Source organism: Balaenoptera physalus (assembly GCF_965194825.1).
Source record: "Balaenoptera physalus genome assembly, chromosome: 6".
In the NCBI taxonomy this organism is placed as follows: Eukaryota; Metazoa; Chordata; class Mammalia; order Artiodactyla; family Balaenopteridae; genus Balaenoptera; species Balaenoptera physalus.
The window spans coordinates 107516632-107530590 of record NC_138885.1 but is presented as its reverse complement, the minus strand read 5'-3'; the positions used below and the strand labels follow the sequence as shown (position 1 = coordinate 107530590).

At 43.2% G+C, this 13959-nt stretch overlaps 1 long non-coding RNA gene across 1 annotated transcript; it reads right to left on the bottom strand.

Moving 5' to 3' along the window:
- Nucleotides 1-1186: 1186 nt before the first annotated feature.
- Nucleotides 1187-13411, bottom strand: LOC309663034. Its single transcript, XR_014265083.1, has 3 exons — nucleotides 5791-13411; nucleotides 4476-5756; nucleotides 1187-4439 (listed from the first exon to the last, which is right to left on the bottom strand). It is a non-coding gene; the product is annotated as an uncharacterized lncRNA (long non-coding RNA).
- Nucleotides 13412-13959: the final 548 nt, after the last annotated feature.

The following is a 13959-nucleotide window of genomic DNA, read 5'->3' as shown; positions in this document are numbered from 1 at the left end:
AATTTGGAGATTATAAAACATGAAGAAAGGAGATACTTTTCTCCAGCTGTGTATTCTTTGTCACTGAGCTTCTAAAAACAACAGTTAGGGCTGGACTACAGGAAAGGTATGACACAACTTAGGGCCTTCATCAAAAATAGCCAGTTCCAGGTCACTGAACTGAGGCAGCCTCAGGCCTGGGAGCCCTGGACACTCTGGATTTGCATGGGCGCCTTGAGTCCTGAGGACAAGGTGGAAAGCTGTCAAGTTGGAAGAGACAGGCAAGGTTTAGGATCCAAACTAGAAAGGTGGGGGTCACTCCAGGCCAGAGGTGCACACCAGTCACCAGACCTCACACAGGCCCAGAGCCTAGAGTACCAGCTTGGGATGAGTTTGAGATTTCTAGTTAAGCATAAGAAAATTAGGTAGCCCATGGAATTTAGACCAGAATACTTGGGACACATTCTGGGTCAGAAAATAGCCTGTTAAACTCTGCTCCAGGTAACTGGGGTGTGACGATTGAGCCCAGGGTTTGAATGCCTTGGGTTTAATCCCTCTGTCTGTTTCTCCATCTCTCTGTCTCTCTCTCTCGTGGGCTGGAAAATGTGGCTGGCATGTGCTGCTCCTCTGAAGGCCTCATAATTCTGCACGTGAGGGTAAGCAACACCAGGAGTCTAGCTTCTCAGGGGACCCTCCCTGCTCTCCTAGAAGCGCTCTGGGCAGCAACAAGAATTCAAAGCAGTTGGCCTCTTTCATAAAGCCTTTAATGCAGCAAAATTCAACATGATATATATGGACAGGCCTTGGAGGATGCTATAATAGGATTTGATCTGCATAGTTTCAGTACTTCTCAAGACAGTAGAATCAGATACCAATTATGTCCCCAGGATGTCAGCTACCCAGATGGCAGAGAACAATCCATTCGTCAGCTTGGTCCACCGACATTCCAGAGAACAGAACTTCCCCAAATTTCAGAATTTGTGAAATGGTAGAGACTGGATTCATTGTGCTTTCTTTCCTCTAAAACTGCTGTATGGCCGGACTTTGTTTTCTTAGCTAAAAGGATTCATATTTAGCTTAGTACAAAAGAACTTGGAACCCCACAGATGTCACAAGGGAGAGCTCGGGAGTCAGTGCAATTTGTAGCCACCTTTTCAGAGACCCCGCCCCCCCCACCAGACCCTCAGGCCACGCCTTAAGTGCCACATTTCAGAGAGTACCTAATGGATAAATAACATTAGGCACCAAGACCCTAGCTGGTGGGGAGTATGGAAACCTGGAGGTGTCATAAATTTTCAAGAGTGTGGCGAATGTTTGGAGCTCTAATCAAACATGATCTGTGCTATATGCACCAGAGCACCATGGAAAAAAGAACTGGGATCACGAAGGGGAAAGTGCAAAGGCCTCTGCACGGAGAGAGGCCAGTAGGCCAGTCCTGCAGACAAACTAAAGAGTAAACTTCGAAACCTCAGTGGGTGGGTGGAGGATGGGTTGGTTTTCTTTTCCATTGTTCTTTTTCCATTTGCAGAATTACTCAATAATAGGATGAAAGGAGTTCTGTAGATGTTATAGATTTGGTATTTTAGGAAAAATGTGATAGGACTCCTTGTAAATTTCAATTTGCGATGTGGACAGATTATTTTGGGAGGCACTGCAGCCAGTTCCCTGTTGGAGAAATGGCCAGAGGCCAGGAGGAGCGATGGTAGCAGCTGCAACGTTGGTCACCAATATTGGTGTGTGTGGTGGAGGGGACTGGCTGATTACTTGCAGACTGAACCACTGGAGAGCAGAGCTTCACCCCTCTCCAACCTCCTTTCCAAGCCATGTATGGATTCCGGAACAGGACGTGTTGGTGGACAGCAGCAAAGATTCCAGGACAGAACTTTCCAAATTTAAAGATCCTTCCTTGGTGGGAAGAGACAGGAACTTAACAAAGTCCAGCCCGGAACTGGACAAACAAATACATCTGTGAGACAGGAATCCCAAATACAAATATGCAAACAGTAGGGAGAAAGCTGGAAAAAATTAGCACTAAGAGAGACCTGGGGCAGGAAGGGGGGGACTGTAAATTTGTTTCGTACTTGCCCTTGACTTATCACTGGCTGACCCAGGGCTGAGGGATGAGGAATGGTGGGTGGGAGAAGGAAAAGGAGAAGCCAGTACTATTTAGGGCTGCAGGCAAATGTAGCTGCAGGTCATGGGGAAGGGCAGTAAGTGATCTTCTTGTAGACGCTAATGAGACCATAGCTGTAAAGAACTTAGAGACAAGAGTTCATGTCCCTGGAGTGATAGATTCTGGAAGAGTTTCAAAGAGGAAAGGGTCTGAAAGCCCAGCATGAGGTCAGTTTAGCATCATGACTGAGGTCTTTCTGCTTTGCTAAAGGATAGCATTTTAGGATTTGCTGGGGGTCTGCACAGCATAAAAAGGGAAAACTGCAGAAAAAAACCAAGGCAGCAAAAGAGAGGCTAATGTTGCCAGAGTAGAGGATAAAGAAGTGAGAATTAGAAGGATTCTCAGAGCCCATCGTGTCTATTCTCTTTCAATGTCCAGGAGGAGGGTGACATAGAGGGTGGGGGACGAGTGGTTTTAGCCTCCAGGGTTCCCCTGGCTTTTATAACATAGAATGAAATAAGGAAAGAGACTTGTGTACAGCTCAAGATTGTCCTCACTGCGTATGGCAGTAGCTGGAGCAACGTCTCTTTTGGGGATGGAGAAGAGGTGAGAAGCTAGAGCTTGAGTAGATATTGGATAGGAACAAACATCAGCAGGGGTAATTTTGGAAACTGGGTGGGTCGTTGGAGCAATCCTGAACAACCTTTCAGGATTTCATTTCCCCCCTAGTGTCCACAGGAAGCCCACAGGTGGAAGGACAGTGGGGGGAAGGGTGGGTGGGAGAAGGGGTTGACATTGCAGGAAGGAGCAAGGTGAGCTGATCTCTACCATGAATATCTTTTGGATTCTTAACTCAGGAAATGCCTTCTTTGAGATCTTTTCCACTCCCTGGGGATGTGGGGTTTCCCTCACCTAGTTCTCATAAATACTGTGGGGAGTACCGCCTTCAGAGAGATCTGGAGGCTGGCAGATGTTTTTCCTTGTAGAAGACCCTCATAACAACCGCAGCTGCGTTAGCTGGCTTGTGAGTCCTGACTCTATTCCCTGCACCAAGGCTGAACTGGGTGCCAAAGATTACTGAGGAATGTGGTTAAAAGCAAAGATCCTAAGACCTCCCCCTCCCAGACCACCCGATTCAGAAATTTGGGGGTGGGCTGGCAGTCAATATTAAAAAAAAAAGCTTTCCTGATGAATCTGATGTGTGATTGGCGTTACAAACTTCTGTGTCTGAAGACATCGCTCAGAGTTGGGTCCTTATCTTCCAGAAGTTTCTGATGTAAAACAGATAGCATGGTCTTAACATCTGCAGTACTCTCAGACCATTATAAATAATGGCAGTAAATGTTGAACAAATGTGTAAGATTTATATATACATTGTGCAGAACTCAAAGATAAATATATTTGTGTTACTGGAATGTCATAATCAATCTAGACAATGACAAACTATGTTGGCATTTTCTTGGAACACACATTCTCTTTTAGTCTGTAGTACAAGGGGACCTTCCTCTTTACCAGCATCTTCTTGGTTTGCTCAATTTTCTAAGCAGTTTCTTTCAAAGCGATTTCTAGGGCATAGAGGCAGAAGCCCTGTGTAGTGTGTAAGGGTTTCTTGGGGAGAAGCAGGACTTCAGAATTCTGTTAAGAATGGGATTTTTCAAGTTGTTTGTATGCGTGTGTGGGCCTGCACTTGTGACATTTGATGGGTTTCTAGATGTTTAAGTGAAATGCCCTTACACCCAACATTTGTGTAAGAAATGCAAGTCAAATAGATGGGTTTGCCGTGAGCACGCAGCAAAATTTTCAGGATCTAGGGATGGAATTAAATTGACAGCATGGCAATGACAGTGAGGAGGCCAAAAAAGAAATGGGGACGGGAGACTCATCAGTTGTGTCCTTCATCTGGAGAGGGGCTGGATTAATCCATTCAGAGACAAAGAGTGAGGGAGACTTGAGGAGCTTCGATCACCTCTGTGGATTCCTACAGAGAAGATTGATTTTGTCAGTTCCTCAAACAGGTTAGCAAGTCAACAGAACAGCTTCCCCAGAGCTGGAGACAGTCTTTGCTGCACACCAGTTCTTTGCTTGATAAACAGAGCAAAGCCCTGGGGAGTGTTGAAAGAGAGGGGTGCGGCTAATGCCTTTGGCTGACATCACATTCAGAAGAGCTAAGAAAACAAAGGTGTAAACTTTAAAAATCTTTTAGGTTTTGTTTACTCAGGCAAAAAGGAGTCCAGACTATAGCAATTAACTGAGTGTGATGAATAGATATAGCTGACCTGGCAAAATCAGACCAGCAACCCTTTGTCAGGAGCCTATGTGGTCTTTACCTTCCTTCCCCAACCCATCCCTCCCCTAAAACACACACACACACACACAGACACACACACACACACACACACACACACACACGCCTGCAAAAACTCAATTTTACTGTCTCATTTGATTTATTTATCTTTCAGCTCAGGGAATTATATACGCTGAATTTCATTGTTCCCCAATTATTTCATGCAGGAAAATCTTATCTTTCTGGAGAACAAGTGTTGTATATTTTGCTGCTACTCCCTTTCTTTCCTTTTTTCCCTTTTTCCCTCTTTTTCTTCCTTTCTCTCTACCTTTCTACTTCCTTCTACAGGGTCTGCCTAGCTAGAGCTGGGTCTATGTTGAGCCTTCACGCATTGCTTTATTCTTTTGCTAAACTGTCTTTAATAAGCACCTACTATGTACCAGTCACTGGGCTAAGCTCTGGTGATACAGAGATGAAAGCCATGCTCTCAATCTTCAGACTGTTCTTAGTCCAGCAGAGAAGATCTCTGATGCTAAGGAATCAGACTGTATGTACATGATTTGTTGAATATAATTGAATCTTTAATGCTGAAATTTACAACTTTAGAAACTGGTAGGTTGGAAAGATGTTTGAACATGGATTTAAAAACCATCAAAAGGACTAAAATGGTGGAGCCAATCACACATGGCCAAGGGAGTTTTCATGTCCTGGTGCAGCTGTCTAAAGCAGTCCTATAAGTCACCCAGCTCTCAGAACTGGTTTTCAAATAGGCTGGGAGAGGTCTCCTACACTCCAATAGTAGCTCAAATGTGGGAAACCCAGAGTGAAGGCAAGTGAAGCCAACTGGAGCACTCAGCTCTAGCCACATGTGAATCCAACTGTGGTGAAAATTCTCTAGAACTCTCCTGGGCTTGGCATACTTTTCAAAGTCAGAAGAACTTTCCTCAGATTGCCTAGTTTCTCTGAACTTTGAGAATAAATTTCTCCTTTGTGGTTTAGAAAAGAAGTAGAGTGAGGGGAAAAAAGAAGCAGGAGAAAATATTAGTTTAATAATCCCTCAATTGTAAGAATGGGCAAAATATTCAGGGAAAAATGAACATGATTCAGAGGAGGGACTGGGTATTTGGAAAATATGGCTTTCTCTGCCCAGCAAAGTCCTTGCTTACTGCAGGGAAGTTCAGATGAGCTTCAGTGTGTGTGAAAGTGGATCTCTTTGGAGCAAGTTGTTTAATTTGATCTGGGGATGGAATGTACCTTGTACACCTCTTTCTTCAAGGAACTGACATATTTCCAGCTTGTAATTCAGTTTACTTAAGATGAGGACAAAACAAATCATGGCATTTCCAGCAAGTCTAGGATGGCAAAAATTCCCCTCTCTGTCTTCACCATTACACACACACACACACACACACACACACACACACACACACACACACACACACACACACGATCTCCATTGGGTGGGGCATCTTGTACCAAGCTCCAACAATTTAGATTCCTATATACCATTTGGCTGTTATTGCATGAAGAAGACTGGGTGTGGTATGAAATTAGCTGGTTGAATTCTTGTCTGAAAAAATGGCAAATGTTTAAAATACTCAATGCTCACTGTTGGTGTACAGTGAATCCTGTCCTTCCTGGATAAGAATGCTTATTTGGTGGAAGTGATCTGTGTAGACCTTCTCATGGTAGAGGAAGAAGAACCTTTGGGTTCACTACCAACAACATTAGATTTGAGGTTTTGAGACCTCAGGAACACATTGGACATGGCTGTGACTATAAAAAGGCATTTGGGGGATTTATCTCTCAAAACATGGGAAAAGAAGTAATTTTAGAAGATTGAACCTATAGATATTTTGCAAGTTATAGGCAATATAGTCTGAGGAATTCTGTATGTCTTTCTAGGTTATGAATTATTTCATGTTATGGGTTTTGGTGGGTTATTCTCTGTTTACTAGGAAACCCCCTCCCTTCCCTCAAAAGGAGAAAGTGGGCTTTTATGATAGTCAGAATATTCAAATTAAAAACAAGGAAAAATACTGTAACTTTGTTCTTAAGAGAGGGACAAAAGCACTAGATTATTCTGCTAGAAATCTATTCTTGGTTTGGTTGCCTTTGTGTCTATTCCATACAGGTTAAATTTGTCTATGTCTTAATGTCTTCTGAGATTATATTGCACTGATGTGTCCAAAAACTTGGCCATCAACTTGAACTTGAAAATCGGTTCCACAAACAATTGCCTGCCTACATTGTGCCAGGTGCTGAAAACAGGGATAGATACAGCCTCAGGTCTCTCTAAGTTGAGTCAAATTGGTGACCTGCCAATAGAGGGCCCTGAGGCTCAAAGTATGGAACTGCTCTGCCTTGTGTCCCACCCAACATATGACAGTGGGCTCGATCCAGGGAAATACAGGAACATTTTCAAGGGTGAAAGGGGGTCCAGAGAGTGTTTCTTCTGAAACGCTGGGTGAAATGATTCATCCATAACATCATGATCATGGTCACTATTATTATGTTTCATTTGATCTTCAACTCCAGCCCTCCAAAATGGTGGCATGCTTTTTATGGGAAGGGAGAATGAAGAGGCATCACCCTTTCCAGAGATTTTGACTGAGCAAGTTGGTCTTGCCACTTTTCATAAAGCTGATAGGGTTTAGGAAGTCCCCCGGGCAGCCTAGTCAGTAATTGGTCTCTTTAAGATGTATGTCACCTCACCATGAAGCCATTAAATCAAGGCAGAGAAAATGCTCAAAAGAACAAAATCAACTTCTTCCTCAGCCTTTACTGGGTGGTGGGGGAGTCTTGTTGGACTTTGTGGCTGTGGTGAGGCATGGTGTCAACAATGTGTGTGTGTGTGTAAGAGAAAGAGAGAGAACAGCAGTGCCAAGTTTTGTCTCTTAAAGATAACTCTCTTTCTTAACGTGAATCCCAAAAGAATAGGATTGGGAGTTATCTCCCAAATACTCTAGTTTCCCTTAACTGTGGATTTGCCATTCTAGTACCTGCCTAAGCATTTTCAGACTGTCAGATGAAATACACTTTATGTTATTGGCTTTCTGGACACGCAGGACAGTGCTTTCTTTGACTTTTCCAGAGCAGAAGTGCCCCTGGTGGATAAGTCTTCATTTCCCCAGCCCAGATGAGGAGGTGATGCTGGGAACTGGGGGTGGGGCTGGAGGAGGGGAAATGTTAGCAGAGACTCCACCAGTGTTTCCAAGGTCCTCTGATACTCAGACATAGAGGAGGCTTGTTGCTGGTGGGGAGACCTGGGGAGGCCCCACCGTCCCTCCCCAGCTCCCACTGTGGGCTCAGCCAGCCATTCTGAGAGGCATAGCTGGATATGAGGAAAAGTGGTGAAGCTTTGTGGACAAAGCATCTTTTAGTGACCCCAGTGGGCCCCCTGATCTCTCAGTAAGACTTGGGGAGCCATCAAATGCCATCTAGTACTCAAGGGAACTTCTAGGTCATGACTATAGGATCCAATGACACGTGGCCAGTGATGATGTGAAAGTGGAGGCCGAGGGAATGGACCTGGCTTGCCCAAGGTCACTCTGGTTGCCAGCGGCTGAAGCAAGGCCTCCCGCCTTCCAGCCCTGGACTTCTCTTCCTACACCACGAGGCTGTGTGCTTGTGGAATGTCCTCTGGAGATTTTGGGGTGGAGTCATTCTGGCTCCTGGTCTCAGTCTTGACCTAGAGACTTTCACACCACTTTGCTTTTCTCAGCCAGACCCTTCTTTACTCGCTCTCTTTCAGCGCTCCAGCCGTCTGCTCAGCCACCCTGAAACTCAGAAAAGAAAAGAGAAATCTGTGTGACCCATGGAAAATTTCACTGCAGGCAAAACCAGCCCCAACCCCTCCCTGCGTTGTTCCATTAGCAAACTCGAAGTCCGTTTTCTTTGGCTTGTCATCGGCAGGATTTTCCCAACATTAGAATTGCCCTGACCCCCAGCAGTCCTGCTGGGTTGCCATGCCTCAGTCAGAATTTGAAATTTGCCACTCTTCTTAAAATCATTTTTTCTAGGGGTTTGTCCTATCAGCTTGACTTATCTTGCACTCAATTTGTTTTTGGCTCTGATTTTTTTTTTTTTTTTCATATTGAAATTTGAACTGGCTAACAGACCTGTTGGTTTCCTCCATCACTAGCTTGATGTACAATGGTTTTGGGTCTTACGTAATTGTGAAATTGTTGAAATGTGTCTCTGGCACCCAACCACCTCCTTTTCCAGCCCCTTCTTATCTCATACATTTTCCTTCCCTAGCTTTGTCCAGCGCTAGCTATTTCTCTTGGAAGTATTTACTAATATAACCACGTTATCCAATTAAACCAATTACACTTGTACAATAACAGCATTTCTAAGACAATTTAGGCATCTTCCCATCTCCACTTCTCTTCAGTTGTGCCAGAAGTTGGTGGTCTGTAAACTTGGTTGGTCACAGAATATCCAGAGATTTTTGTTCCAAATACAGGCCTCACCAGGGGAAAAAAGAAGGGAATCCTTGGGGCCTGGTATTTTTAAACAATATTTCCAGGCAATTCTGATAATTAACTGCTTATCTCCAGTTGGAAGATTCCTTCCAACCCTGAGATCATGTGATGCTATGATTTTATCCTCATCATAGCCCTGTGAAGAATCATAATGATAATAACAGCTGACATATTAAGCACTTACTAGATATCAATTTCAGAGCTAGGCATTTATATGAATTAGCACAGGAGTGAGGATATTCTTAATCCCTCTTCAACAACAGGGAAATTTAAGGCACATATTGATCAACATCAACTGGTAGAGAACTGACTAGTGTCTTAAAATTTCTGTAACTACTGAGGAGTAAAAAATCCTCCAAATTCCCCACTCTGGGTTCCAGGGTTCTTTGTGCAACATGGGATCAGTAAAAGTGGTCTCAGGTCATTTGATCTGCAGTCCAGCTGTGAAGTCCTTAAGGACAAGGAACGTGTCTTCTTTTCTACACTCTCCCCTCCCCTAACACACCCACACATCCTGCCTGGCAAAGAGAAGGCCCTTAGCAGATGTTTGTTGAACTGGAATTATCTGTAACCCAGGTCTTTTGACTTCTAGCCCAGGGCATTTCTGCTATCAAGACTTAATGAACTCCAGAACCCCAAGGTATAAATTGAGAACAGAGTTTAATTTGTTATATCATGGACAGATATTTGGGATTTTAAAGACTCAAATCATGCAAATTACAGAGATAATTATCTCGAATGATGGACAAGTGATCATATATATGTGACCCACATATATATGGTCACTTGTTTTTCAACAAAGGCACCAATGCTGTTCAATGGGGAAAGGAAGTTTTTTTCAGTGAGTGGTACTAGAACAACTGGATATTAATATGGAGGATAAAAAAAAAGAAACTCTAGCCCCTACCTCATAGCATACATACAAGTTAATTTGAAATGAGTCATAGACTTAAATGCAGAAGCAAAAAGGTTAAAACTTCTAGTAGATAACATAGAAGAATATCTTTGTAACTGTGGGGTGAGCAAAAATTTCTTAGGCCACAAATTTACAAACCTCAAAAAAATTGATAAATTGGATCTCATCAAAACTCAGAAATGAATTTCTGTTCATCACAAGATAATATTAAGAAAGTAAAAAAGGCAAGTTATGGTATGGGAGAAAATAGTTGCCAAAAGACTAACATCCAGAATACACAAAGAACTCTTATAACTCATTTATAACAAAACAAATTACCCAGTTAAAAAATGTGCACACACACAAAAAATCAACTATACTCCAAAAAAAATTTAAAAAAATGTGCACAAGATTGAACAGGATTTCCATAAAGATATCCAAGTGGCCAACAAGTTGCTCAATATTATTAGACATCAGGAAGCGCAAAATAAATTAGCAGAGGTATTACAGTATACATGTTAGAATGGCTAAGATTAAAATGACTGACAATATGAAGTGCTGGTGAGAGTGTGGAACATCTGGAACTCTCATAAGCTGCTGGTGGTAGTACAGAATGCTGCAATCCATTTGGAAAACTGGAATTTTCTAATAAATATCAACATACACTTACTCTATGACCCAACAATTCCACTCCTAAGCATTTATCCAAGCGAGATGGAAATATATGTTTAAGAAAGACTTGCCTAGGAATGTTCAATAGCAGCTTTATTAGCAAAAGCCCTAAACTGGAAACAATCCAAATGCCTCTCAACAGGAGATCAGGTAAACAAGTTATAGTATCTTAATAACATGGAATACTATTTAGCAATGAAAAGTCGCTGATACAAACAACAACATAGAGGAGTCTCAGGAGCAGTATATTGATTGAAAGAAGCCAGTCACAAAGACTTCATGTTGGATGATTCTATTTACATGACATTTGAGAGCAGCCAAAATGAATTTATGATGGTAAGTTTTAGAAACATGATTATCTCAGAGAGGGAGGGAAGATGTTATTGACTGGGGATGGGCACGTGAAAACTGTCCAGTTATCTGTTGTCAAGTAACAAACTACCGTTAAACTAATGGCTTAAAGCAACGACTGGCTCATTCTATCACACAATTTTGTGGGTCAGGAATTCAGGCAGGGTTTGACTGAGAGATTCTTCTTTTCCGTGTGGCGCTGATGTGTAGGCTGGCCTTGAGGGTCCCAGACAGATTCCTTGCATATCTGACACCTGCAGAGCTGGCTAGAAGGCGGGGCTCAGCTGAACTCTTGACTGGAGCACCTGCATGTGACCACGGTGACTTCAGGTGGTCAAACTTCTTACTTGGGCTTAGGGCATTGAGAATGAATGTTCAGAGACTAAGGCAGAAGCGACATGGCCTTTAACTGGTGTAGCCTTGGCAGTCACACAGTATCACTGCTGCTGGATTCCACATCAAGGTAATCACAAGCCTGCCCAGATTCAGAGAGAGCAACATGGACCCCACCTCTCAATGGCAGAAGTGTCAAAGAATTTGCAACCATGTTTTAAAACTGCCCTAGGAACTTTCTGGGGCTGATGGCAATATTCTATATTTTGATCTGGGTGGTATGGCGGTTATGAGTGTGTAGAAAATTATTGAGCCATATACTTAAGATTTGCCCACTTTATGTAAGTTACACTGCAATTTAAAATCTCTGCAGAGTGCTTTACATACAACACTCTCATTATTTTCACAACAATCCCATGAGTCAAAAATTATTATCTCGTTTTACAGATATACTATTTTACCTAGTAGCTTAGCCAATGCCAGACAGAATCAGGGTTCAAATCCAAGTTTATCTGATCCCAAAGTGTCTTGTCTTTCCACTAATATCCTGTTACAGGGACAAAATGGTTCATTCATTCATTCATTCATTTATTCTTCAATTAATGTCTATTGAGAACCCACTGTATGTTGGGTCCCAGGCTAAGAACTGGGGATAAAAAGGAGACTAGCATATATCCTTGCCTCCAAGGGGCTCATGACCTAAAGGAGGAGACAGATCTGTATATAATCGTCAATCTATAATGTGATCAGTGTTATATTATACTGGATACATTTTCTGAACTCCCAAATCAGGATCCCATGAAATATTTGGTACCCATGGACAAAAAAGGATAGAATATTTGAAATCAGAACTTGTTCTAGAAAATATATGGTTGCAGTAGACTAGCACATTTACAAATGTGTGAATGGGGCCCAGAAGAAGGAAGCCTGGAGGGAGAACAACTTTTTTAGAACGCCACCGCTTTACTCTCCCAGAACTAGACCCTGACTGTCTATACTTAGTTACGTCTGTAATCTTTAAACTTTACATTTCAGAAATGCTCTTTATCCTGTTACATTCTTGCATGTAAATTTAGTTTGCTTAGATGTTTTTCTCTTAAAAAACTTTTTTCTGGCTTTAGGGTTTGAATTTGATTTGACTTTCATCCCTTACTTTCTTACTCCTTCTGCTTTTTGTCATTTTAATCGCCTTTGGGATGGATTTGGTCCAGACTTGAGCTGTCACACCTTCCCCTTCTGTGACCACACAGGGCCATCTGCTCTGAGACCTCAGTCTCTGTGATTGCCTTCCTGGGATCCATCTTTCATGCCTTTTTCTTGTTTGGCATTCCAGGCTGCCAGAGTTAGCTAGCTTTGACTAGCAGGTGTTGATGTGTTGATCTCTTGAAAACAGTTTTTTCTTCCTTGTCAGCTCCCCGATGTATCTCACCATTGTCACCAGCCACCCTGAGATACGGGGGCCTCAGCCAGAGACTATGGAGTGTCAGCTCTCTAGAAAGTGTCTGGGGCCCCATCAGTCAGCAGCGGGCTTGGAGGGCCTGCGGCATTGTGCTGGCCTGAGTTTACAGAGAGAGGCTGCTGAGCAGCTGCTGGGGCCGGGACATACTCTGGGTTATTTCTTCTGGGAGTGGGTAGGGGGCTGATTTTCTAGTTTTTCTGGTCATTTGGATGGATTTACCTCATCTATCTGCTGAGGCTCTCCTTGTACCTAAAAAAGATAACATTGAGGTGTGAGCAGACCGGCTCATCCGTGGACTGGCCCGTGATACTGGCAGCCTGATCTTGCCGTTTCAACGCATTTATTGAGTGCTTACTGCATGCTCTGACAAGCGCTTCAACAGCAGTATTTCATTCAATTCTGATGATGACTCCGAGGAGGAAGATAAGCCTCGGAGAGATTAAATTACTTTCACAGTCACATCGCGATTAAGTGCGTGAGCCAGAATTTGAACTCAGGATTGCCTGATTCCAGACAATGTAATCTGACCTCTTTGCTGTGCTCTCCTGACTCTCTGAGGATATAACGATTTAACCATCAGTTACCTATGTGCTAAATGTGGGGCTGGGAGCACGGGAATGAATGAGATAGAGACCCTGCCTTTGAGAAGTTCTCAGTTTAGTGGATGAGACACAGACTGGAACACAAATAATTCTAATCAGGGCATCAATAGGAGTTCAAGGAGTTGATGTGGAATAGAGAAGGGCATGGACCTCTGTGTTTGGGGATGGAGTGAAACCGGGGATGCTTCCTAAAAGCAGATGGGGTGGAGGGGGAATGTCTGGGCAGGGTCTGAAGGGTACAGCAGAGACTCTGTCTTTATGGAGACAGAGAAAGCCGATAAGTCATCCTTAACCTCCAGGTTCTTTTCCTGTGCCCCTTCTCAGGGACTGATGCTAAAAATGTGCCTCCTTGGAGCCTGTGAATCACACCTGCTTCTGTTCCTGGCACCCAAGACTCTGAAATTCCCTGCCCAAATGGCCCTGAGCCTTTCTGTTCCCCAGTGTGGCCAAGGAGAGGCTATATGTAGGGTCAGGGGGCTGTGGCCTGAGCTTGAAAGAGAAGCCCTGAGCATCCACATGTGTCTGTGTAGGTCTCCTTGTTGTATGGGAAGGAGCTGGGGAGGGAAGAGGAGAGAGGTGAGCCACTGACCAGAGTCCAGAGGCTGGGGCCCAGATACTGATAGACACTTCTAAATTCAAACCTGGCTTTTGAGATCATTATGAAGGTTTTATTTATTTATTTTTAACTTTGAGAGAATTTTATAAGACTTACAAAACTTGTACAGAGAGATCTTGTATATCTTTGACTCAGTTGTCCTGAATATTAATGTCTTACACAACTGCA